The 25688-nt window shown below is 39.3% G+C and overlaps 1 protein-coding gene and 1 pseudogene across 11 annotated transcripts in view; one reads left to right on the top strand and one right to left on the bottom strand.

Annotated features, from left to right (window-relative positions):
* The window catches only part of LOC137019322 (centrosomal protein of 128 kDa-like), a 210961-nt gene that overhangs the window by 98761 nt on the left and 86512 nt on the right, over positions 1 to 25688 (bottom strand). The gene's annotated exons all lie outside the window — the stretch shown is intronic.
* LOC137018803 (uncharacterized) lies at positions 7637 to 9226 on the top strand (annotated as a pseudogene).

Below are 25688 nucleotides of genomic sequence, written 5' to 3' on the forward strand. Positions count from 1 at the left end.
TGCCCTAGAACTTTTTTTTTAAAATATGTAATATAAGTCAAAGGTGTCCCCTGAATTTGTCTGTGACGTTTCAGCTCAAAATACCCCATATATATATATATATTTTTTTTTTAATTAATTTTTTAACTGCCTATTTTGGGGCATCATTATAAATGAGCCAATTCATGGTGTGTGGCCCTTTAAATCTCGTTCTCCACGCCCCAAGAGCTTGTGCTTGCCTTAAACAACATAAAAAAAAGTTCAAACAGCTAATATAACCCTCAAAATGGATCTTTACAAAGTGTTTGTCATGCAGCATGTCTAATCGCATAAGTACAGTGTTTATTTGGATGTTTACATTTGGTTATGAATGAGTTTGATAGTGCTCTGTGGCTAACGGCTAATGCTACACTGTTGGAGAGATTTATAAAGAATGAAGTTGTGTTTATGCATTATACAGACAGCAAGTGTTTAAAAATGAAAATGCAACGGCTCTTCTCCGTGAATAGAGTAAGAAACGATGGTAACTTTAACCACATTTAACAGTACATTAGCAATATGCTTACGAAACATTTAGAAAGACAATTTACAAATATCACTAAAAATATCATGATATCATGGATCATGTCAGTTATTATCGCTCCATCTGCCATTTTTCGCTGTTGTCCTTGCTTGCTTACCTAGTCTGATGATTCAGCTGTGCACATCCAGACGTGTAATCCCTTTCATAATTTTGGAAACATGGGCTGGCATATGCAAATATTGGGGGCATACACCCCGACTGTTACGTAACACTCGGTATTATGTTGAGATTCGCCTGTTCTTCGGAGGTCTTTTAAACTAATGAGATTTATATAAGAAGGAGGAAACAATGGAGTTTGAGACTCACTGTATGTCTTTTCCATGTACTGAACTCTTGTTGTTTAACTATGCCAAGGTAAATTCAATTTTTGAATCTAGGGCACCTTTAAAATAAAATATAAAATATAATCTATTTCTGTGATGCCAAGCTGAATTTTCATCATTCATTGTAAACAAACGGTTCAATGATGTGGCACTAGGCTATTTCACATAATCTGTCCAAAACAGGTCAAAGGGATCTTGTCTAAATATTACCTCTATGACATTTTATGCATATTTGTTATATTATAGAGCCTATAAATGTTAATGTGCTACAAATTATAAATGTTAGTGTGATACATTGCTAACACATTTTTTTCAGTATTTATTACGTATTTCAGTCAATTTGACTCATCTCAGTATAGAAATATAGTTTGGGAAAAGTCAATATGGCATTACTGTGTAGTAAATGAATGTAGCAAACATTCACACAGAGACACACAAAAGCTGCAGGATTCATATTTTTTTTCATATCACTTTTTGCAGTTTAATATTAAGAGACACTATATCGCCATTAGTATAAAGAACTTACCATTCACAATCAGCTTGATCAAGTTGATCCTCGAAATGAAACTGAAAGTTGCTCTCCTCTGAAGTAATTCTTCCAGAATTATTCTTCACCGCGTTTCAACATTATGTACAGTACATGAATCTGACTAAGCTTGATGTGTTTTTTTAAGCTGATGCGGGCCTTGTTGACTGTTTGCATGGATCGCTTCAGAATTTGCGTTTGAATAGTGCGTGCTCGCCGTGGTTGTGAGGCCGCATTAGCGGATAACGAGGTGACTCGCAAACAACTGACATCTCTCTATTTTCAAAAAACATTACTTAAACAAAAAACATTTATTTTCGATTTGACTTACATTATTTAAAACCTTCTTTAGACACAAGTCCCATGTTTGTGTGATAAGTATTTTCTGACGACAAAAAAATATTATTATTATTATTATTATTACAGCAAAACACGCCGGCACATTTTCCAACCCGAGAGCAGACATTTTGAGGCATGCTACAATGTTTTGAGAGGTGGAGCTGCCATGGACTGAACTTGTTGGTCCAGCAAATCGCTGCTCAATTGTATTGATATCTGGGGAATCTGGAGGCCAGGGCAACACCTTGAACTCTTTATCATAGATCCTCAAACCATTTCTGAAAAATGTGAGCAGTGTGGCAGGGTATATAATACATCCTGCTGAAAGAGGCTACTTCCACCAGGGAACACCATTGTCATGAGGGGGAGTACCTGGTCTGCAACAATGTTTAGGTAGGTGGCACATGTCAAATTGACCCAGGGTTTATCAGCAGAACATTACCCAGAGCATCACACTCGTCATCCTGCAGTGCATCCTGGTACCATCACTTCCCTAGGCAAACAGTGCACACTTCGTTTCAGAGATAGTCTGACCCAGTCGCCTTGCCATAACAATTTGGCCTTTGACAAAGTTGCTCAGGGCCCATATGTATAAAGCCGCTCAGAGTAAAATTTTAGTCTTAAGTGTGTCAAAATTCTAAGAATTATGTAATTTTACTCTTATTCTTAGACTTAAGAATAAGTATGATTCATAAAGGTTCCTAAGTGTCAAGACTAGGTCTTAGCTCCTAAATTATTTAAGAGAGCTGTAGAGGTCTCTTAACCTGGTTAAGAGTAACAAGATGGTAGCAAAGAAGAGGAGACACACACTTTCCAATGAAGATGTGATGCATTGGAGTTATATGATGATACTGAGTTGATAAAATGATATAAACTTGATTGTCAATTCTTTTTATAACTGACCTAATAAGAAATGTAATAACTTTAAATAAATGTAATACATTTAGAAAATATTACTTACATAATTAATATGTTTAATGCATTTTAATACATTTAAAGGTGCTGTATGTGATTTCTCAAATTTGTTGTTGAACACTGTTGTTATTTGGAATAAACCCAAACAAACACACCCCACTCTTCATTGCGCCACCTCTAAAACTCACACTCCAATCCTAAACACTCTGCATGGAGTCGGTCTCGGACCCCGGCCCGATCACTGCTGTCATGCGAGTCGAATGCACTATCAATGACGATAAACACCTCATTCTCTAGCGAGCGTCAGTGTGCAGAGGTTTACCTGCAAAACACTCACTATCTGGCCTCTGTTACGTATGCAATGCGAGTGGATGTCTGTTTATCACAGCTGACACGCAACAAAATGCTTCACAAAAAATAAAGCGCAGATGATGAACGAATGACAAGGAAGCACAAAAAATGAACATACAGTACACAAGAGTAAATACAAATAACTGTGCAAACAATTTTGCTTGAACCATCAAAATAAGGGGAAAATATTTTTAATTTTTGTTTATATTATTTACATGTTTTAAAATATGACATTGACTACAGCATTATCAGTTTTAAATATTTAATTTGTTCTCTTTTGTTTTTGCATGTTCATAATTTCTTTGTATAACAGCCTGACCAAAAATATTTCAAAAATATAGCCGCAAGCAGCAATGCGGGGCCAAGTACCGAAGGCACCACAAGCAGAGCAGCACACCAAGCAGACCAGAACATCAAGCAGAGCAGCACTGCAAACAGAACAGCACAGCGAAAAGAGCAGCTTTTAAAGCGGAGCAACACAGCATACATTTCATGCACTCAAATGTCTGAGTTGTAGTGCAATGCAGAGCAAGAAGAGCAAAAAGAGCAGAAATTGTATGTACATGAAAAACAGCTGGTTCAGAAGTAGAGGTAAGAATGAACCCAAAATGACCGGAAGCTGAGATGAAAATGAACACATTAATAAAAATAGATTTATTTGTAATTAAAAGAAGAAAGACTAGTACAATACTTATTTGGATAATAAAGGAATTGAAATGACAACATTACAAACAATTTTATAAAGTTGACCCACACAGGACTTGAACCCACAGTCTCTGGACCATGTGTCTGTCACGCAGCTCTTTGCGCCACTGGGCTTGGCCCCTAATAATAATAATAAAACAAACAGATACAATAGGGGCTACAGCACCTTCGGTGCTTGGCCCCTAATAAAACTAACGGATACAATAGGGGCTATAGCACCTTCGGTGCTTAGCCCCTAATAATAATTAAGAATACTAACAGATACAATAGGGGCTATAGCACCTTTGGTGCTAGGCCCCTAATAAAACTAACAGATACAATAGGGGCTACAGCACCTTCGGTGTTCACCTCAGCCCTCCATGCCTGAGTCCAAAGTGTAAATGGTCATGGACTCCTAGGGCTGCCAAACCAGTACTGGCTATAAGCACAGCAAGAACAAAGAAATGCCTAAGAAGAAAGACATTTTCTAAACATATTGGCTTGAAATCACCAAAAATGAACAGGAACACTGTAAGGAGCATGTTCTATACATCCTTTTACTCATCCAGGAAACTGTGCACACAAAGTGGAAACCATCTGGAATAAAAGCCAATGAAAACTGCACCCACTGACACAGAAGTGTAATACCTGAACCAATTCACATCAAGTTTGGACTCTACAGGCCCTATAATACACCCGGCGCAATGCGACGCAAGGCGCAGCGCAAGTGTGTTAGCTAGTTTGCATCCGGCGCTGTTCGCAGTTTCCCGTTCAGCGCCATGTCCTTAAATTAGTAAATGCATTTGCGCCAGTTAGTTCGCCCATGGGCATGCTGGTCTAAAAAAGAGGTGTGTTCAGGCGCATTGCTATTTTAAGGAGCTGAAAATAGACTGTGCCATAGACCAACTCAAACCTGGTCTAAAGTCTAAAGTCAATGGCGCAATATTTTTTTGTTAGAGCGCGTTGGTAGAAACTGCACCTCTGGGCACGTCCACAGTGCGCATTGACTTTGCTTATTACACACAGGGATGCGCATCACACAAACATGTCAAATATTAAAAGCAAAAGGATTACAGTGTAAAAGAATATTATTGTGTAGGCTACATAAATATAAAAATGTAATGATACATAGTCATTCCGTGTATTAGAATTAGGCTACCTATTTTCAATTCAGCCTATTACTAGCCTACTTATAATGATGAACGAAATTGGCTAATTAATTGAACAATCATGCCAATACACACACATATATATTAACTGACTCATCGCGCAGAGCTATTTGAAAGCCTGCATTTGCAAGCCCGTTTTAACTTTGCGCACGAGCAGATCGGTTTCTTTGCTTGAAAAGCGTTTTCCACCAACAAATTCCGCCATTTAAATAGCAATCTGCCATGGCGCGAGCGCATCTCGCTCTTAAAGGGAATAGGAGATGACACTCTGATTGGTTTATTGAACGTTATGCCCATTACTCATTAAGAGAATAGGGACAACCCATTTCAAAAATGCGCCCCTGCACACGGACCGTTTTTTCGTCGTTAAAATAGCAAAAGTGGATTTGGACACGCCCTGAGTGCACCTGCGCCGTGCGCTTTACACTTTGCATTTAGATCATTAAAATAGGGCCCTACGAGTTAGGAACACTGCCACAAGGACTTTGAAAAAGGTTTGAAAAAGAAATAAATCATTTTCAAGGTCCTAAAGACACTGTCTTATTTAACAGTGTATTTTGGGACAATGCAACAAGTTCCACAGGATGGGAAGGTGATGTGATGGGCGGACACCTTGAATTCTACTACCAATCACATCACCACAGCAGGAAAGGTGGGGATTAGTAATCCCCTCCCCAACGGAAAGGAATAAAAGCTTTCCCAAGTGAAGCATGACAGGTGGTACTCTCACTAAATCCTTCAGATTGGTCAGATGATAAACTTCCTCTAATTTATAAAATTCTAATTCAGTCAACAATCTTTCATGAATTTATTAACGCAGTGCGTCAAACCAAAAAAAAAAAAACTAACCTGAGGCGTTTTTTAAAAAATGACACTTTTACGCCTGGAGTTTTCCGCGTCGGTGTGCACACTCACATTGGCGCCCTTTGTTTAGTCACAAGGCGTTAAACGTCGGCGATATTCATCCCGGTGTGTACAGGCCTTTAGGTTTTTGCTAAATGAGATAGCTATTTGTGTAGAGACTGTTTATCTAGGGTCACCGTACACAGATAGACACATTAGTCATGTTATCTGTATTCATAGTACATGCTTATTTACTATTTCATACCAGCATTCAGAAAGACCATAATTGACTCCCTCATAATCGCTAATTACCCATTCATTGCTTCGTCCAATCCGTTGCTCATCTACTTAGCATTCATTTTGTTAACATCCATTTGTGTAGTAGTTTGTAGTTTCTGTTTTGATTCCAATTTTCTTAGTAGTTTAGTCATTTTTCCTTAGTTTAGTCATTTTCCTTCGTAGTATTTAGTGAGTGTGATATTTTACTCCTGTTTATCTTTTTGTCAATAAATTCATTTTATTGCAAACTGTGTCATTCTTGTGTTGATAATCAGAGGCTCTACAAGCTCACCCAAATCCTTCAGATTGGTCAGATGATAAACTTCCTCTAATTTATAAAATTCTAATTCAGTCAACAATCTTTCATGATTGTTCTTTATTGTCAAGGTGAGATTCCTGGCTGGTGCCCTGAAATATTGGAAGGAATATTAATATTTAAGAACATAAATAACGAACACCATGTTCAAGCATAAGGGTGTCCATCAGTGCACGTGGCACCAGGACACCCTAGGCCGGAGGTCGATGATCGACTTTGTGGTTGTTTCATCAGGCCTCCGGACGTATATCTTGGACACTCGGATGAAGAGAGGGGCGGAGCTGTCAACTGATCACCACCTGGTGGTGAGATGGATCCAATGGCGGGGGAGGAAGCTGGACAGACTCAGCAGACCCAAACGTACTGTGAGGGTCTGTTGGGAACGTTTGGCCGAGTCCCCTGTCAGAGAGATCTTCAACTCCCATCTCCGGCAGAGCTGCGACCGGATCCCGAGGGAGGTTGGAGACATGGAGTCTGAGTGGACCATGTTCTCTGCATCCATTGTCGACGCAGCTGTTCGGAGTTGTGGCCATAAGGTCTCTGGTGCCTGTCGTGGCGACAATCCCCAAACCCGGTAGTGCACACCGGATGTAAGGGATGCCGTCAAGCTGAAGGAGTCTTATCAAGCCTGGCTGGCTTGTGGGACTCCTGATGCAGCTGACGGGTACCGGCAGGCCAAGCGGACTGCAGCCCGAATAGTTGTGGAGGCAAATACTCGGGTCTGGGAGGAGTTTGGTGAAGCCATGGAGAAGGACTATCGGTCGGCCTTGAGGAGATTCTGGCAAACCATCCGGCGCCTCAGGAGGGGGAAGCAGTGCAACACTGTTTACAGTGGAGGCGGGCAGCTGCTGACCTCAACTGGGGACATCGTCGGACGGTGGAAGGAATACTTAGAGGATCTCCTCAACCCCACCGACACGTCTTCCTCTGAGGAAGTAGAGGCCGAGGGCTAAGAGGTGGACTCGTCCATCACCCAAGCTGAAGTCACCATGGTAGTTCAGAAGCTGCCAGGTGGCAAGGCACCGGGGGTGGAAGAGATCCACCCTGAGTACCTTAAGTCTCTGGATGTTGTGGGGCTGTCTTGGTTGACATGCCTCTGCAACATCGTGTGGCGGTTGGGGACAGTGCCCCTGGACTGGCAGACTGGGCTGGTGATCACTCTTTTCAAGAAGGGGGACCGGAGGGTGTGTTCCAACTACAGGGGGATCACACTTCTCAGCCTCCCTGGGAAAGTCTATGCCAGGGTACTGGAGAGGAGAATTCGGCCGATAGTCGAACCTTGAATCCAGGAGGAACAATGCAGTTTTCATTCTTTTTTTCATTATTTTTATGGACAGGATTTCTAGGCGCAGCCAGGGGCCGGAGGGAGTCCAGTTTGGGGACCATAGGATCTCGTCGCTGCTTTTTGTGGATGATGTTGTCCTATTGGCTCCATCAAACCAGGACCTTCAGCGTGCACTGGGATGTCCCAGCACCTCCAAGTCCAAGGTCATGGTTCTCAGCCGGAAAAGGGTTCAGGTTGGTGGAGTAGTCCTGCCTCAAGTGGAGGAGTTTAAGTATCTTGGGGTCTTGTTCATGAGTGAGGGAAGGATGGAGCGGGAGATTGACAGATGGATCGGTGCAGCTTCTGCAGTAATGCAGTCGTTGTACCAGTCTGTCGTGGTGAAGAAGGAGCTGAGCTGCGAGGCAAAGCTCTCGATTTACCGGTCAATCTACGTTCTTACTCTCACCTATTGTCATGAGCTTTGGGTCATGATCGAAAGAACGAGATCCAGGATACAGGCGGTCGAAATGAGTTTCCTCCACAGGGTGGCTGGGCGCTCCCTTAGAGATATCTCCGTATAGCTTTGTTTTCTCTTACTTTTATTGAATCTCGTACTTTTTGTTGCTTATATTATCATTACTTTATATATATACTATTGCCCACCACATTAATCTGACGTCGCCAGCTTGTAATCTTTGAATCTAAATCGGTGTTACAACGCGTTTTCATCTCGCGCACTCCTCTTCCAACGCGTTCATCAAACAGCTGTGGCAACTCGGATCAGTCTACAAACACGGTGAGTTATGTCATCCTTTCCCAGTGTTATATCGTGTTCCATCTGTCACATGTTTAGCATAGCCCTCTCTGTCAGCGATGAGGGATTTACATGTCATAAATGTAGGGAAATAGTCAGGCTGACAGAGAGAATCTCAGAATTAGAGACATGCATCCAAACTTGAATTGAGGATAGTAAGAATGCAGGGGCTTCAGATACTGTTTTGGATGCGACTACCTTAGTGAACTCTTTACATTGTTCGGTTCCGGCTGTAGAGCCCGCGCAGCAGGGCACTTGGGTAACAGTGAGGCAGCCTAGTCGCGGAAAACACCACTCTTCCGTTCCATTAAGAACATCAAACAGGATCTCCCCACTCAGTGACGCACCCACTGAGAATCCTGTTGAAAGTGCCCTAGTAATTGGCGATTCTATTACACGGAACGTGAAAATAGAGACACCAGCCACCATAGTCTAATGTTTATCAGGAGCCAGAGCACCTGACATCAAAGCAAATTTAAAAGTGCTGGCTGATGCTAATCGTAAATACTCTAAAATTATTATTCACGTCGGCACAAATGATGTTCGACTTTGCCGGTCGGAGATCACTAAAATTAACATTAAAGAGGTGTGTGAACTCGCAAGTACAATGTCAGGAGAAGTAATTTGCTCTGGTCCCCTTCCTGTTCGTCAGAGTGATGAGATAGTTAGCAGATTATCATCACTCAATGGCTGGCTGTCTAAGTGGTGTCCGCAGAATAATATAGGTTTCATAGATAATTGGAAAAGTTTTTGGGGCAGACCTGACCTGTTGAAAAGAGATGGTATACATCCCTCCCGGGGTGGTGCTGCTCTTCTCTCTAGTAATATGGCACATCATTAAACATGACAAACTACGGCCCAGGTCAGGAAGCAGACAGACTGCCTAAACCGACCGTCTACTGGCTGCCTCACGTTACAGAAGTCAGATAAATCCCAACACATAGAAACTCTTACACCTAGATATTATCACATAGAGACTGTGTCTGTACCCCGAATTAGTAAAAACAAAAAAACTTCCAAACCCATTTAATGGTAAAAATTTAATTGATGTTCAACAAATAAAGATCGAGATAATAATGATAAACAAATGATAAAGCTTGGATTGTTAAATATTAGATCACTTTCTTCAAAAGCACTTATTGTAAACGATATTATCACAGACAATAATCTAGATGTGCTGTGTTTGACAGAAACCTGGCTAAAACCGGACTATTACATTACTTTAAATGAATCCAGCCCTCAAGGTTATGATTATCACCACAATCCTCGACAGAAAGGCAAAGGGGGAGGTGTTGCTGTAATTTACAGAAATATTTACAGTATTAGTCAAAAGTCTTTCAAATATAATTCCTTTGAAGTGATGGTGCTTTACGTAACATTATGTAAGTTGACATTTGTGCTGGCTACTGTATACAGGCCACCAGGACACCATACAGACTTTATTAAAGAATTTGCTGATTTTCTATCAGAGTTAGTACTAGCTGCAGATAAAGTCCTTGTTGTTGGTGATTTTAATATCCATGTAGATAATAAAAAAGACTCATTGGGATTGGCATTTACAGACATTCTAAATTCTATTGGTGTTAGACAACACGTGTCAGGACCCACTCATTGTCGTAATCATACTTTAGATCTAATATTGTCACATGGAATCGATATTGATGCCGTTGAAATTCTGCAGCAGAGTGACGACATCTCAGATCATTATCTAGTCTTGTGTATACTACATTTAGTTAACGAGGCTAAACTGCCTCCCTGCCATAAATATGGTAGAACCATCACTTCTACCACTAAAGATCACTTTATAAATAACCTTCCTGATCAGTTTCATCGCCTTAGCATACCAGACAGCTTAGAAAACCTCAATGTTGCAACAGAAACTATTGCCTCTGTCTTTTCCAGCACATTAGATTCAGTCGCTCCTTTGCGTTTAAAAAAGATTAAGGAATTTAATCCAATGCCATGGTACAGTGAGCAGACTCGGGCCCTAAAAACTGCAGCCAGAAAAATGGAGCATAGCTGGAAGAAAACAAAACTAGAAGTACTACAGTACTACAGTAAATTCTGTAGTACAGAAAGGCCTTAAAAACTGCTAGATCTGCCTATTTTTCAAAACTCTTAGAAGAAAATAAACACAACCCTAGGTATTTATTTGATACAGTGGCTAAATTAACAAGAAATAAAGCTTCAACTTCTGATGTTTCCAAAGAGCACAGCAGTAACGACTTTATAAACTTCTTTACTTGCAAGATTGATAATATTAGAGAGAAAATTATAACCATGCAACCGTCTACTACAGTATCCTGTCAGACATTGCACTGTAGTGTCCCTGAGGAAAAAATCTTTTCATTTACTGCTTTAGGAGAGGAAGAATTGTCTAAACTTGTTAAATCATCAAAATCAACAACATGTATGTTAGACCCCATACCAACTAAGCTATTGAAAGAGATGCTTCCAGAAGTCATAGATCCCCTTCTTAATATTGTTAATTCATCTTTGTCATTAGGATACATACCAAAAACTTTTAAGCTGGCTGTTATTAAGCCTCTTATTAAAAAACCACAACTAGATCCTAAAGAATTAGTCAATTATAGGCCAATCTCAAATCTTACTTTTCTGTCAAAAATACTAGAAAAGGCAGTTTCATCGCAACTATGTTCCTTTTTAGAAAGAAATAATATCTGTGAGAACTTCCAGTCAGGATTTAGACCGTACCATAGTACTGAGACTGCTCTCATTAGAGTTACTAATGATTTGCTCTTATCATCAGATCGTGGTTGTATCTCTCTATTAGTGTTACTGGATCTTAGTGCTGCATTTGACACTATCGATCACAATATTCTCTTAAATAGACTTGAAAATTATGTTGGCAGTAGTGGAATTGCATTGGCATGGTTCAAATCATACTTATCTGACAGTTATCAGTTTGTAGTAGTAAACGATGAGATATCATATCGATCACAAGTTAAATATGGAGTACCGCAAGGCTCAGTACTAGGACCATTGCTTTTCACTCTGTACATGCTACCCTTGGGAGATATCATTAGGAAGCATGGCGTTAGTTTTCATTGTTACGCTGATGATACTCAGCTCTATATTTCTTCACGCCCTGACGAAACTTACCAATTCACAAAATTAACAGAATGCATAGCTGATATAAAAAACTGGATGACCAGTAATTTCCTACTACTAAATTCAGAAAAAAACAGAGATTCTAATTTTTGGACCAAAAACTTCTTCACGTAATAACCTAGAATATTGTCTAACACTTGATGGCTGCTCTGTTAAGTATTCGTCGTCAGCTAGGAACCTGGGTGTGCTCTTTGATACCAATCTTTCATTTGAAGGCTATGTTGCTAGCATCTGTAAAACCGCTTTTTTCCATCTTAAAAATATATCTAAATGACGACATATGCTCTCAATGAAGAATGCAGAACAGTTAGTTCATGCGTTCATGACCTCAAGGCTAGATTACTGTAACGCTCTACTGGGTGCTGTTCCTCCCCCTTGATAAACTACAGCACGTACAAAATGCAGCAGCTAGAGATCTTACTAGAACTAGGAAGTATGACCATATTAGCCTAGTTCTGTCGTCACTGCATTGGCTTCCTGTTAAACATCGTGTAGATTTTAAAATCTTGTTAATTACTTACAAAGCACTAAATGGTTTAGCCCCCCAGTACCTAAGTGAGCTCTTAATGCATTATAGTCCTTCACGTCTATTGCGATCTCAGAATTCAGGCCAGCTGATAATACCTAGAATATCGAAACCACAGGTGGTAGATCCTTCTCCTATTTGGCACCTAAACTGTGGAACAACCTTCCTAGCATTGTTCGTGATGCAGACACACTCTGTCAGTTTAAATCTAGACTAAAAATGCATCTCTTTAACCTGGCATACGCATAACATATTATATATTTATATTTTCAAATCCGTTAAAGGATTATTAGGCTGTATAAATTAGTTCAGCCGGAACCGGGAACACTTCCTATAACACCAGATGTACTCGTTACATCAGAAAAAGAATGGCATCTACGCTAATATTAGTCTTTCTGTTTATCCCGAGGTTTACCGTAGTCAACCGGATTCGGGGCCGTTTCCAGATGAGACCGAGGACCGGTGCCTTGACACGACCACAACGCAGCCCTGTATCAGCAGAGATCGAGTCGACTAGATCATCCATTGTGAAGACATCATCAACAAGACAGCCAGTGCCACAGTTTCCTCAAAATTATAATCACGATTATTAATCATGTTTATTCTATCAAAAGAGTAATGTAACTATGGCTATTTTGCAAGTTCTTTATCAACCTACACTTCACCCAAAAGGCCTGTAGGTGGCACAAAGACTTAAATTTAACCAACTATGATAACTTCGTTAGATGGTAAATCAATAAAAAACATGGTTTTGGTGAGCGCTTTGTAATATGTATTCACATTAGATTTTAAAGCAACACAATTCGTTTGCAATAAGACAAACCAGATTCAAATTGCCCGGCAAATTCATAAAGCAAAGAAAAATCATTTCTAGCTGATCAACATTATGAAAACTGGTAAAACCTTTAGGAGCTTCAAAAGATAAAACAGCGAAATTCCTAATATTACTTCCAATATTTCAAAATTATGTTCATTTTCATAGAGCGGGCCAATATCGTGTCGATATCGTTATCGTGATAATTTATGATTAATCATGCAGCCCTAATTTAATTTAATTTGACTTGACATTTGATATTCAACAGTATTCTTGATACTGCCTGCACTGACACTATTCTTTAAAAGGAAAAATTATATACCAATTATCAATGTAAAGCTGCTTTGACACAATCTGCATTGTAAAAAGCGCTATATAAATGAGGGTGACTTGACTTGACTTGAGATAGGGTGAGGAGCTCGGTCACTCGGGAGGAGCTCAGAGTAGAGCCACTGCTCCTCCACATCGAGAGGAGCCAACTGAGGTGGCTCGGGCATCTGTTTCGGATGCCTCCTGCACGACTCCCTGGGGAGGTGTTCCGGGCATGTCTCATCGGGACGAGGCCCCGGGGAAGACCTAGGACACGCTGGAGGGACTATGTCTCTCGGCTGGCCTGGGAATGCCTCAGAATTCCCCCGGAAGAGCTGGAGGAAGTGTCGGGGGAGAGGGAAGTCTGGGCGTCTCTGCTTAGGCTGCTCCCCCCGCGACCCGACCCCAGATAAGCGGAAGAAAATGGATGGATGGACCATAAATAACTACATTTGTGGTGCCCTTGTGTGAGGCTAATCCAAAATCACTACACACACAAGAAATATTTTACATAAATAGTGAATCACGTAATAAAGTCTATGATCCCCTCCCACCTCCACAAAGACACACACAAAGACACACAAACACACACACACACACACACACACAAAGACACACACACACACACACACACACACACACACACACACACACACACACACAGTGCCCGCTGCAAAGACTTATGTGTCTGAACTGATCTCCGGTCACTCACACTTCTTGAGGACAGACTGCAGACTGAAACATCTGTAAGCCTGCACAAGACTGAGAAGAATCCACTTCAAAATCATACACAAACCAGGTAAGCCTGATTATCTATATTGTGTAAAACATATTTGTGACCAGTCACAGAAAGTAGGGACAAAAAAGTAGGTTCTGGGGCATTTTGAGTTATTATTCTGAAAGTGTAGTCTCCAAGCTTTCCAACGATGTGTGACACATGGAAATCTGATAATGTTTGGAGAAGTTGTGGCCATTTGAAGGTAGGCATTCAAGAAAGCTCTATAGGGAGAAAAACGCCTCTAAAGTTGCAGTTCTCACCTGTTCTCACCTGCTGGGAGTGACAATAGGGCTCATTTACATCTCATTTAGATAAACCATACCCCCTGTAAAGCTGCATGGACCGCATACTATTAATAATAAAGGTTAATGTGCATTATAAATGTCAGTAATTTATCTTTTTTGACTTTTATAAAAATGATTTAGAGGCTGAAATATGTGACTTTTTTTGTCAAAACTCTATTTGAACTTGTGCATTGTAGATTGTTGTAAGACACTCCTTTAAAATCTGCCCATCATTTTTAATGTTATGCCTCGTTTCCACTGAGCGGTACGGTTCGGTACAGTTTGGTACGGTTCGGAGCGGTACATCTTGATCAGGCTTGCGTTTCCACCGCAAACAGTACCCTTACTTGATAGGCGTGGTGTAGCCGGAAAATAGTGATCGACGTAATTCTCGCACGAAGAAGAAAACGATATAGTAAACAACAATGGAGGACATACTACAGCAGATCTTGTTCTTGCTTCTCGGCTTGAGGATGTCTGTCACAAAAAGAAGACGAGTTTTGCATTCGGCGTTTCAGAATACCAAGATTGCAAAGTTCAGACGTCCATGCCGCAGCACCTACCAGCAAGAGGAGGAGAAACCCAGCGTAATTTAAAAACTACTTTACTGTGTCATGAAATGTAGTTTTAAAGGTTTTTCAGGAGAGAATGTAGTTGTTTAAATCTCAAATCTGTGGTTAATTTATAAAGATAGCGCCTTTTTGAAAATTTGATCTGACGTTGTCGGAGTTGTGAGATCCAGGCGATCACCGGGCACTCTGTGCTCATGTACCCAGCCGAAAACAGCTGTACCTCGGCTAATCCTTCTGACATTCGCTGCTGGCTCTGATGTCTCTGAAATGGTTAAAAAAAAGATATCATTCATATTGTGTATAACGGGCACTCTTTGGTCTCATGAATTTATAAATTGTACCAGGGCAAATCGTTTTGGCCGAGGGGAAAATGAACTTTTATAACTTTATATATTTATTTAACTTTACCGTTGTAGTGCGCTGTACGTTTGACTTAATTGTTTGCTTGTCTTTATTTCTTATTGTAGCCTATAGCTTCTCATATTTTATTTATTATGGTTATTATTGTTAATTAAAACTGACGTTTAACAAAAAGAGATGGTTGTTTTGTCTTATTTCATTTTATTATAGGCTACATACAGTGAAGATAATCAGAGTACATATGCACATATTGCCTGAACCACACATTAATAGGTTTCATATTTTTTTAAATAAAAACGAAAAGAGGCAGGGTTGTGTTTTATATTTTGTTTTGTTATATAGCCTAACGTTACATGAAGTTAAGATAATTAATGCACGCGTTGTCTGAACCACGTTTGTACCACGCGCAAGTGACGATTCTATGTCAACCAATCAACGTTCTGCAGAGTGTAGCTCCACCCTTTTGGTACGGTACTGTTGTGCTTGGTACCCCAACGAAAGGGTCCCAAAAAAGTGGTACGGTACGGTTCGGAATTAGGGTACCATTCACAACTTTTGACAATGGAAACGGAAAAAAATGCGTACCGAACCGAACCGTACTCTAAACATTGTAATCTGATTCAAATATCTGTTTATATGTATTTTATATACATTCAGATCAAAAATGTTGCGCACGCGCTCTGTGTGTGACGTCATAATCGCACTTGCGGTAACCCGGGTTACGTCAACAGACGATGATCATGTATAGACGATAGCCAGAGATATTGTCAAAAGCATCAAATTTTGGCAATATTAACTCCCTCGGGTCGGCGGTCACGCCGGCATGACCACCGCTTTTTTTTTCTTACCAGTGTGAAAGAGACTTAAAATAATGTTGCACATACAATTAAGAGCTATACACCATTTTAATCTGTGGAATATCTTCATTTATTTGTGTACACTCAGAATAAAAACAAAATGTTGTGCTTTTTGTAAAATAAAGAAAACTAACATGATGCGTGATCTGTCATCTCCCTCTGAACGAAGTCCAATCTGATAGTTCTCAGAAAATGAACTGTAACTTAGTGAATACTAATCACAAAAAAATTACACTTATGTCTAAAAAACCGTTAAGATGTCAGGTTTTAAATCATGTAAGTCAAATCGAAAACAAACATTCTGTGTTTATGTAATATGTATGAAAAGAGAGCCATGGCTGAAGTCAGTGATTCAGCTCAATAGCGGATAATGAGCTAAATCACGGACTTCTGACATGGCTCTCTTTTGCGGCCACGCCCACGGAGCGAGCGCTATTCAGAGTCAAATTCTGAGGCAACACATGCATACATCGTCTCAATCGTGTATTTATTGTCTTGAAAAGTGTTTTGAATAGCCATAGTTAGCGATCTCTTGCCTCTGTTAGTTCCTTGATTGTCACATGATATGCCTCTTCTTTTACTGAGGCATTTGTGGACAAAAGGAGCAGAGCGCCCTCTGGCTGCAAGTATGAATTGAAAACACAGTATCCAGCGCTCATAATGATGACAATAAATATAGAATAAATATTACTCCTCTGTATAGAAAATTGATATAAACATATGAGAATCCATCAATATTTCTCCAAATGTGCATGCTTTTAAGCATATTAAGAAATAATGGTCAATATAAGATTTTAAGAGTCAAATTGTGAAGCTTGAGTCTTATATCTTTTTAATGATGTATAGTTTGTCAACTGCACATTAACATTTAGGCTCTATAATATAACAAATATAGTAGCCTATATGAAATGCCCTAGAGGTAGGAATGTTCAGACTAGGGATGCACCGAAAAGAAAATTCTTGGCCGAAACCGAAAACCGAAAAAGAGGAAACCAAGGCCGAAAACCGAAACACCGAAAGAAATTATGCCAATTATTAATACCACTGCATTTATGTTAATGACTGTGTACTAAGTTTACTAAAATCAAGGCATTGCAATTGCATAAATTAATATTAAAGTTTCAAAGAATAAATCAATTACAAATATGTATATTGCAAATATTTATTTAGCACATTGCAACAATGCACAGTATAAAATAAAATTCAAACTAAAATGTTTAACTTGACCCCACTCATGTGTACATTAAATAAAAATGTCCTGTACATTATTATTTAATGTACACATGAGTGGGGTCAAGTTAAACATTTTAGTAAATATTTCTTGCAGGATTTCACTGAACATATCAGACAACGAGGGTGCATGCCCCTCATCTGGTGCAGAGAGACAAGTTTTTTTTTTTTTTTTTCTGCGCTCTGATCTCCTTCTGCGCTGGGCGCTGCCCCCTCTCTGTCTCCACACGGGTTCTCCGCATCCATCGCGCCTGGATCATTTCTCGTGCGCGCTGCTTTATTTCCGCATCAAAGTAATGGTCTTTATAACGCGGATCAAGTACAGTCGTGAGGAAGTGCAGAGGATCCGAATAGATCTCAGTGAAACGTGTGCTGACCGACTCTAAGAGTGTACTTCTCATTGTTTTCACTCCGTGGTCCGTCTCAACCACTTCGCTTAGGAGACGCTTTAGTGCTGCTATTAAAGGAATAACGTCCGCTACAGATGCATCAGAGGAGCTGATCTCGCAGTTTCTGTTTGCGTCATCACAACATTTCGGCCGTATTGTTTCGGTGATAAAAGATAAAAGAAAATTTTCGGTGGCCGAATATTCGGTGCATCCCTAGTTCAGACGCTTTGCATCACAGAAATACATTATATTTTAAAGTATATTAAAATAGAAAACCATTATTTGGTTAGAGACTTGAGACTCCTTTTAAAAACATTATAATGGCAATGTGTTAACTCCTATAACTGGTATTGTAATTTAACATAGGCCTATACAAAATTTTCTTCATATCATGTGCAATAATACGTACATGCATAAGATATTTTTTTATTTATTTATTTATTTATTTTTTTTTTGTCCTGAGTGGACTTTAATCCTGTTATCAGCATGATCACAGATGGTTTTTTCACAGCCTACCTGACTGAAAGGCCTCATTAATATGCAAGTCATTTCAGGTCATTATTATGCAATTATTTTGTCTTCTCAGGTGAGAATCACCCATTATTCATGATGATTCACGCGTCCACGCATACTGTGTTTCTTGACAAGAAGTGTCTCTATTGTTTTATATGAAGGAGTAGGAATAATAATTTTTACTTCATTCTGAAGCAAAAACTATAGTCTACAACCTCCAATACCCAGAAGTCTTGTGAACACAGTTTTATTATTTTTTTTAAACATTATTCCTTCAAAAATGCAAACATGTACATACATTTTCCTCACATATTAGTGTAGCCTAGTTTGTGCTGAATACAGTGTAATGACACTTGTGTCATTAATATGTTTATGAACAACTGAAAAAAGCACAAATGTCAAGGCATGTCAAAACTTCTCCAGGGTCCCAAATATCCTCAGACCCCAGAGGGTTAAGAGAATTTGGCATTTCCAATTAATGTAGGCCTGTTACATTCTTCTAGTCTATTGTTATTACTATTAGGTTTGGCTTTTACTATTAGCTTTTATTATTAAATTAATATTATACGTGCTGTGAGGATAATAAAAGATTAGGCTATTAGCTATCTTTGAAAATGTTTTAAACATTTTTAGGTCTATTATACAATGAATTATGGGCCTATAGCTAATTAAAATTATTAAGAATGTATGCTATAATATTTCCTAACTCTGCAGTCATCAATCAAAATTAGTGCAGCTTTAGGGCTACTTCAAGCACCGACAACCTGTTTAACACAAAATACTATTATTCCCATTTGTTTCACAAGCCTATAGCTATATGTACTGCCACAAGAGAAATAATGGAATAAATTAAGACCATTATCAGCATATTATGTTGAAATTCGTCTCTGAGAGAAGATGGTCCGTTAATGCAGCGTCAGACAGCTCCGACACTTTTTACTTTCACTTTGAATAGCTACTGACCGAGGTTGAGACTTTTTCACCGGCATAACACTTGTGTGATATCCATTGGTTCCCCTACTTGTTTTAAAATGGAAAGATTTCCAATATTATGATGTTATGATACATACGCCACTGTCTGTTGGCATAAATCTTTACAACTCAAGACGTGAATGTAAACTTGCACACTGCGTAATGCGTGTCAACATTGCACTGCACATGTGCCCCAGAGACTTTTGAATACGATTGAGAAAGTATTCGGATTCAAGCGTTTACATGGTCATTTTTTGCTGTTGGATCGGATTAGAAAAGGAATAAACCACCCCTTCCAATCCGATCGAAATTTCATTCGGATCGAGCTCAATCGGATTGATTAAGGTGTTTACATGAACATTTTTGAATCTGATTGAGCCGTCAATCCGATTACAAATGGATTATTTGGGTGCATGTAAATGTAGCCAGTGAGGATGAGTCGGCTGGGACAGATAATTTCATGTGTTATTTTCTGCCTTTGTTTGAATGCTTTAATTCAAAATAGATGCTGTATTTTTAAATGTTGCTTTCTGTTGAAAATGTAAATGTTTTCAGCTGTTTTTATGTTTTATATACTGTTTACCATTGTCCCTAATAAAGACAACCAATCAATAATTGGTTAAACTTATTTTTATTTTTTATCTGCTAACCTGCCCTGCAACCAATCAAATCATTCACCTGCAAGGGTGATTTTACAGTCTATGTTGTCATCAATGGAAACATTACTTTAACACTGGAAGCATGAACACTGAAGTGTTTAAGAAAGACTTTAAGAATATCACACTGTCTGTTCTTTACCTGTCAAGTTGCACTTTTTATTTATTTACTTAAAACAAGTCTCATACTGAAGTGTTTTGAGCGGCCCAAGGGTCCGTTCCTCATATGTTGCTAACTCAGTTAGCTGGATCTGATTGATGATGGTTTGGCACAATTTTGGATTGTTCGGTTCTTCAACGCTCATCCTGGACTTGCTGTCATAGCAACAGGTCCGTAAACTCAAATCTGCTCAGGAGCAGGCTTATTTCATGTAAACAGGTTTACATGGCATCTTTTATTCCCAATCTTTTTTATTGGTTTTTAGGGACAGTACAGAATAGGACATCATGAAAACAGTAAACAATAAAATGTTGTCCATTATTAACCCCTTACATGATCCCCCTCCCCAAAATCAATGTCAAAAAAAAAAAAAAAAAAAAAAAAAAAAAAAGTAAACATGAAAAATTATACATGTGTGTGTAATACATACATATACACACATACATACACATATACATATAAAATAAAATAAATACATTTCTTAAAGTTCCTTCTAAAAAGATCCTTCTGATGAATGAAAATTATGTATCACTGCTAGTTACAGGTGTGCAAGGTAAACCCTTAATGTAATTTAAGAAGGGATCCCAGGTCTTGTGAAAAGTTTTAAGTGAACCAGAGAGAGAGCATCTTAACTTTTCAAGCCCAATGCAGTAGAAAATGTCCTGTATCCACCGGTCATATGTTGGAGGAGAAACATGCTTCCACTTAAGAAGGATAGCCCGTCTGGCCAAGATTGTAGTAAAAGCAATAACTTTACGATCTCGGGCCAACAGATCAGGCCTAGGGGAGACCCCAAAAAGGGCTATGAATGGGTCAGGGTCAATATTAGTGTTGAGAGCTTTTTTAAGTGTCTCAAATACATTGGTCCAAAAAGTTACTAGCTGTGGACACGTCCAAAACATATGCAGATGGTTGGCAGGTGACTGCTTGCAACGGTTGCAGGCAGCACTCTTGTCTGGGAAGATTTTTGCCAGTTTGGCATTGGTTAAGTGAGCTCTGAATAGTATTTTACATTGCATTAAGCCATGCCTGGCACATAAAGAAGAAGAGTGTACCTGGTTCAAGATGTTATGCCATAGATCCTCTGTAATAGTAATGCCAAGGTCTTGCTCCCAGGTATCTTTAAGAGTGTCATTAATGTCCGAACTAATAGAATTTATTAAATTATAAATAACTGAGATTAAATGCCTGTGGCTGGCATTTAAAGCGAGAAAGTGATCAATTTGTGTTTCAGGGGGACGGTTAGGAAAATGAGGAAACTGCTTCTGTATAAAGTGTCTGATTTGAAAGAACCGAAATAAATGATGACTGGGTAGGCTATACTTTTGAGATAAGAAAGAAAAAGAGACAAATACTCCATTGTCATAGAGGTCACTAATCTTGATAAGGCCACTAGATGACCAAAGGCGAAATGCTGGATCAGAGTTAGAAGAGGGAAAAAAGTAATTGTTGAGGATGGGCATTTGGGTAGAGCCTCTATGTAAACCATAGTGTTTCCTAAATTGGACCCAAATTTTAAGGGAGCTAGTGACTATTGGGTTATCCGAGACTCTGTTTACAACTAAGGGCAGTTGAGAACAGACAACAGAATAGAGAGTGCTTTTCATTGATGACGTTTCTGTATGCACCCAAGGAGGACAACTGTCAGAGTAGGTATCCTTGTTCCAAAAGAGAAGTTTATTGATGTTACAAGCCCAGTAATACTGCTGAAAGTTGGGGAGTGCAAAGCCCCCCTTAGCTTTAGGAAGTTGTAGAATTGATTTCTTGAGGCGAGCGGGTTTATTCCCCCATAGAAATGAACGCAAAAGACTGTCAAAACCAGTAAAGAAAGATTTAGTAATGCAAATAGGTATGTGTTGAAAGTAATATAGAAATTTAGGCAGAATAACCATTTTGACAAGGTTAATGCGACCTACAAGGGATAAAGGGAGAGAGGCCCACCTACCCATATCCAGTTTGGATTTGTCCACAAGCGGTTGAAAATTTTTTGCAAATAAATTATTAAATGAACTTGTAAAAAAGACCCCAAGATATCTAAAACCATCAGAGGCAATCTTGAAGGGTAAAAGTGATCGTGGAAGTTTTTTAGCTTCAGAGTTGACAAAAAAAAGTTCACTTTTTTGTAAATGTATCTTGTAGCCAGATAGTTGTCCAAATTTGTCTAGGATATCCAGAACTGGTGGCAGAGAGGCAGCAGGGTTTGAGACAAATAACAACAGGTCATCAGCATAAAGTGAGAGCTTGTGAACTAGACCATGACGGAAAATTCCCTTGAATCCATCATGGCTACGGAGCCAGATAGCTAAAGGTTCTATGGCTAGATTAAAAATTAAGGGAGACAGGGGACATCCCTGTCGTGTCCCACGCTGGAGAGAGAAAAAGGGAGAGCGTACACCATTAGTATGTACAGATGCCATAGGGGAGGAGTAAAGAAGTCGAATCCAGGCAATAAAATTAGGGTCGAACCCAAACTTATCCAAAGTAAAAAACAAATAACCCCATTCCACCCTATCAAAGGCCTTCTCAGCATCTAGAGACACAATAATTTCAGGTGAATCAGATGGGCAGGAAAACAGAATGTTGAGAAGCCTCCTCGTGTTAAAAAATGAGTGTCTTCCTGGGGTGAAGCCTGTCTGGTCATGAGAAATTAAAGATGGTAATACACGGTCAAGGCGGAAACTTAAAACTTTAGCCAGAATTTTAAAATCTACGTTCAAAAGTGATATTGGTCTGTAACTACCGCAGGAGGTAGGATCTTTATCCTTCTTAAGAAGCAAAGAAATAGAAGCCTCAGATAAAGTAGGAGGAAGGCACCCCTCTTTAAATGAATCATTGAAAAGCTTTGTTAAAATAGGAACTAAAAGGGGAGCAAAAGCTTTATAAAACTCAACAGTAAAGCCATCAGGGCCAGGAGATTTTCCCGGTTTCATGGAATTAATTGCTACCTGTATCTCTGATTCTGTAACCGCATTGCCTAAATACTTAGCAGTGTTTTCATCAATTGTGGGATATTCAAGCGAGTTGAGGAGATCTAAATTGGTAGAACTATTTGGAGGGCTTTCTGAAGTGTACAGTCTAGAATAGTAGTCGGAGAATATCAAATTAATTCCAGCCGGTTCCGTAACCAATTCACCTGTTGGGGATTTGATACTCGAAATCCATCTTGAAGAGCTAGCCGATCTGGCCTGATTAGCCAGGAGCTTCCCAGCCTTGTCTCCATGCTCAAAATAATTCTGTCTACATTGCCTAAGTTGTCTTTCTGTTAGATCTGTCAACAGAAGGTTAAATTCTGAATGTAATTGAACTCTTTTAGCATAGAGAGCAGACGAAGGGGAAGAGGCATAAGAGACATCTAACTTAGACAGTTCATCAGTTATTGTAGACAGTTTAAGTCTTACGGTTTTCCTTGTTTGTGAGGAATAAGAAATTACCTGGCCACGAATGAATGCTTTGAAAGCCTCCCATAAGGTGTGGCTACTAATGTCTGGAGTCTGATTAAATTCGAAGTAAAAATTAATTTGCGAGGAAAGGAAATCTTTGAACGCACTATCTGACAGTCTGGAAGAGTTGAATCTCCAGGGTGGGGGCAACGATCTGTTAGGAGACAAAGTTATATCAATAGATACTGGGGCATGATCAGAGACCACTAACGTGTGATAAGTGCATGAGGTAATACAATGTAACAATTTATTATCTACCAAAAAGAAATCAATTCTAGAGAATGTATGATGCACATGAGAAAAAAATGAAAAGGCCTTGCCTTGAGGATTTTTAAATCTCCAAGGATCAGAGAGTCCCAGTTGAGAAGCATGGTTCAGCACCACGTTGGCTGATTTGGTTAGAGTAGACTGGTTAGAGGAAGACCTGTCTAGGGATACATCTTGAACCAAGTTAAAATCCCCTCCAATAATTATGTGATGCTCATTTACTTTTGCTAAACCTGAAAAAAACTTAACAAAAAACTCATCATTGTCCCAGTTGGGGGCATATATGGAAGCTAAGATTACTGGAATGTTGTGGAGCTTGCCCAAGACGATGACAAAACGACCATTCGGGTCAATAATAGTCTCAGTAAGTTCAAACATGACTCTTTTATGAATAATGATAGCAGCCCCGCGAGCTCTCTGAGAGAATTTAGAGTGAAACAGGTGACCCATCCAAGCCCTCTTAATACGAAGAATATCTACCGTTCGTAAGTGAGTTTCTTGTAGAAACATAATATCTGCCTTAAGATCCCGTAAGTGCATTAAAATCTTACTAACTTTGACGGCACTGTTCATTCCCTTGGTGTTCCAGGACACTATACGCAGGCACCCATCCCCTGGCATGGCAATATTAACCATTCTGAGAGGTTAATGAAACAGGATAGCATTGAGAACTGGCAGAAAACATTCTGGATCCAAATATAGAAGATAAACTGGAGAAACATAAGGAACAAAGCAAACAAAGAAAATAAAAGAAGGAAAAAAAAAAAAAAAATTAAAGGGAGATCAGAATCCCTAACGTCCCCATCCCACAACAAACCACCCCCCAACCCACCTTTAACAACTAACTTGCCTGAGCATTTAGGCTCAACTTCCAATACCAAATCCATCCTTCAGGATCTCATTCCCGTTTCAAAAGTAAGCCCTATAGAACTTGAACAAAAACACAATTTCCAAACATAACTTTTTTTTTTTATGGCTTAAAAGTGCAAAAGGGAAAAACCTTAACATACCAAAAATTAAAAGAACATTTTAAGAACAAAATTACTAAACTGTAATAAATAAAAATAGCTTTAAAAAAAAAAAAAAAAAGCTATATATGTACATCTGCCAGCTATAAAGCAACCAAGTGATTTTGCAATACAATAGTATGTGTACATACACACATCATACACATACATATACACACATATACATAAAAATAAAAAACTAGAAATAATTAGTCCCTGCACACAGACAAACCATGACGGAGGAAAAAAAAAAAGAGATATGCAAGATTATGTAGTCTTGAACATAAAAAGAACTATATATAAAAATTATCTGCAAAATAATCTGCACGTTCAGGCATCTAGACAGGTTTGCTGACAGAAATACCACATATTGAAATGTATACATACGGTAAATAAACGGAATAATATACAATATGCATGTTTTCAGGGAAAACTCCAATCAGTCAGATATCATACATTTGCCTCATTAAGCAGATAAAAGAACTATTGTGAATTCCGACTCTCTAGTATAGAAAAGAAAAGAAAAAGAAAGAAATAGAAAGAGAGAGGGGAGAAAAAAAAATCAATACAAAACAATTGTGATAGTTCCCGCGACTGGTTTCGATTTCACCGCCAACAATACAAAATGCCCCTGGCAGTTTGACAGTCGGAATAAGCAGAGGCCTTCCACGTTATGGCACATGTTCCAATGAGCGGGCAGATGCAGCAAAGTCCTCGGCCTCTGTCGCCGAAGAGAACATCTTCTTACCTCCGTCTTTGGTCCAGATGGAGAGCCGTGCAGGGAAAAACAACGTTGGTTTGAATCCGAGGTTGTATAGTTCTGCCATCACGGACCGGTATTTAACGCGCTGAGCAGCCACTTCGGGCGCGTAATCTTCGTAGATGGCGACTGGGCTGCCTTGGTAAACAAGTTTGCCTCTTTTGGCTCGAGCTTCACGGATAATCAGTTCTTTTTGACGGTAGCGATGGAGCCGGATGATAACTGGCCTCAGTTTCTTCCCAGTCGCTGGTTTGCTAACGAGAGCTCTGTGTGCCCG

This window comes from Chanodichthys erythropterus, chromosome 4 (genome assembly GCF_024489055.1).
Source record: "Chanodichthys erythropterus isolate Z2021 chromosome 4, ASM2448905v1, whole genome shotgun sequence".
Classification (NCBI taxonomy): domain Eukaryota; kingdom Metazoa; phylum Chordata; class Actinopteri; order Cypriniformes; family Xenocyprididae; genus Chanodichthys; species Chanodichthys erythropterus.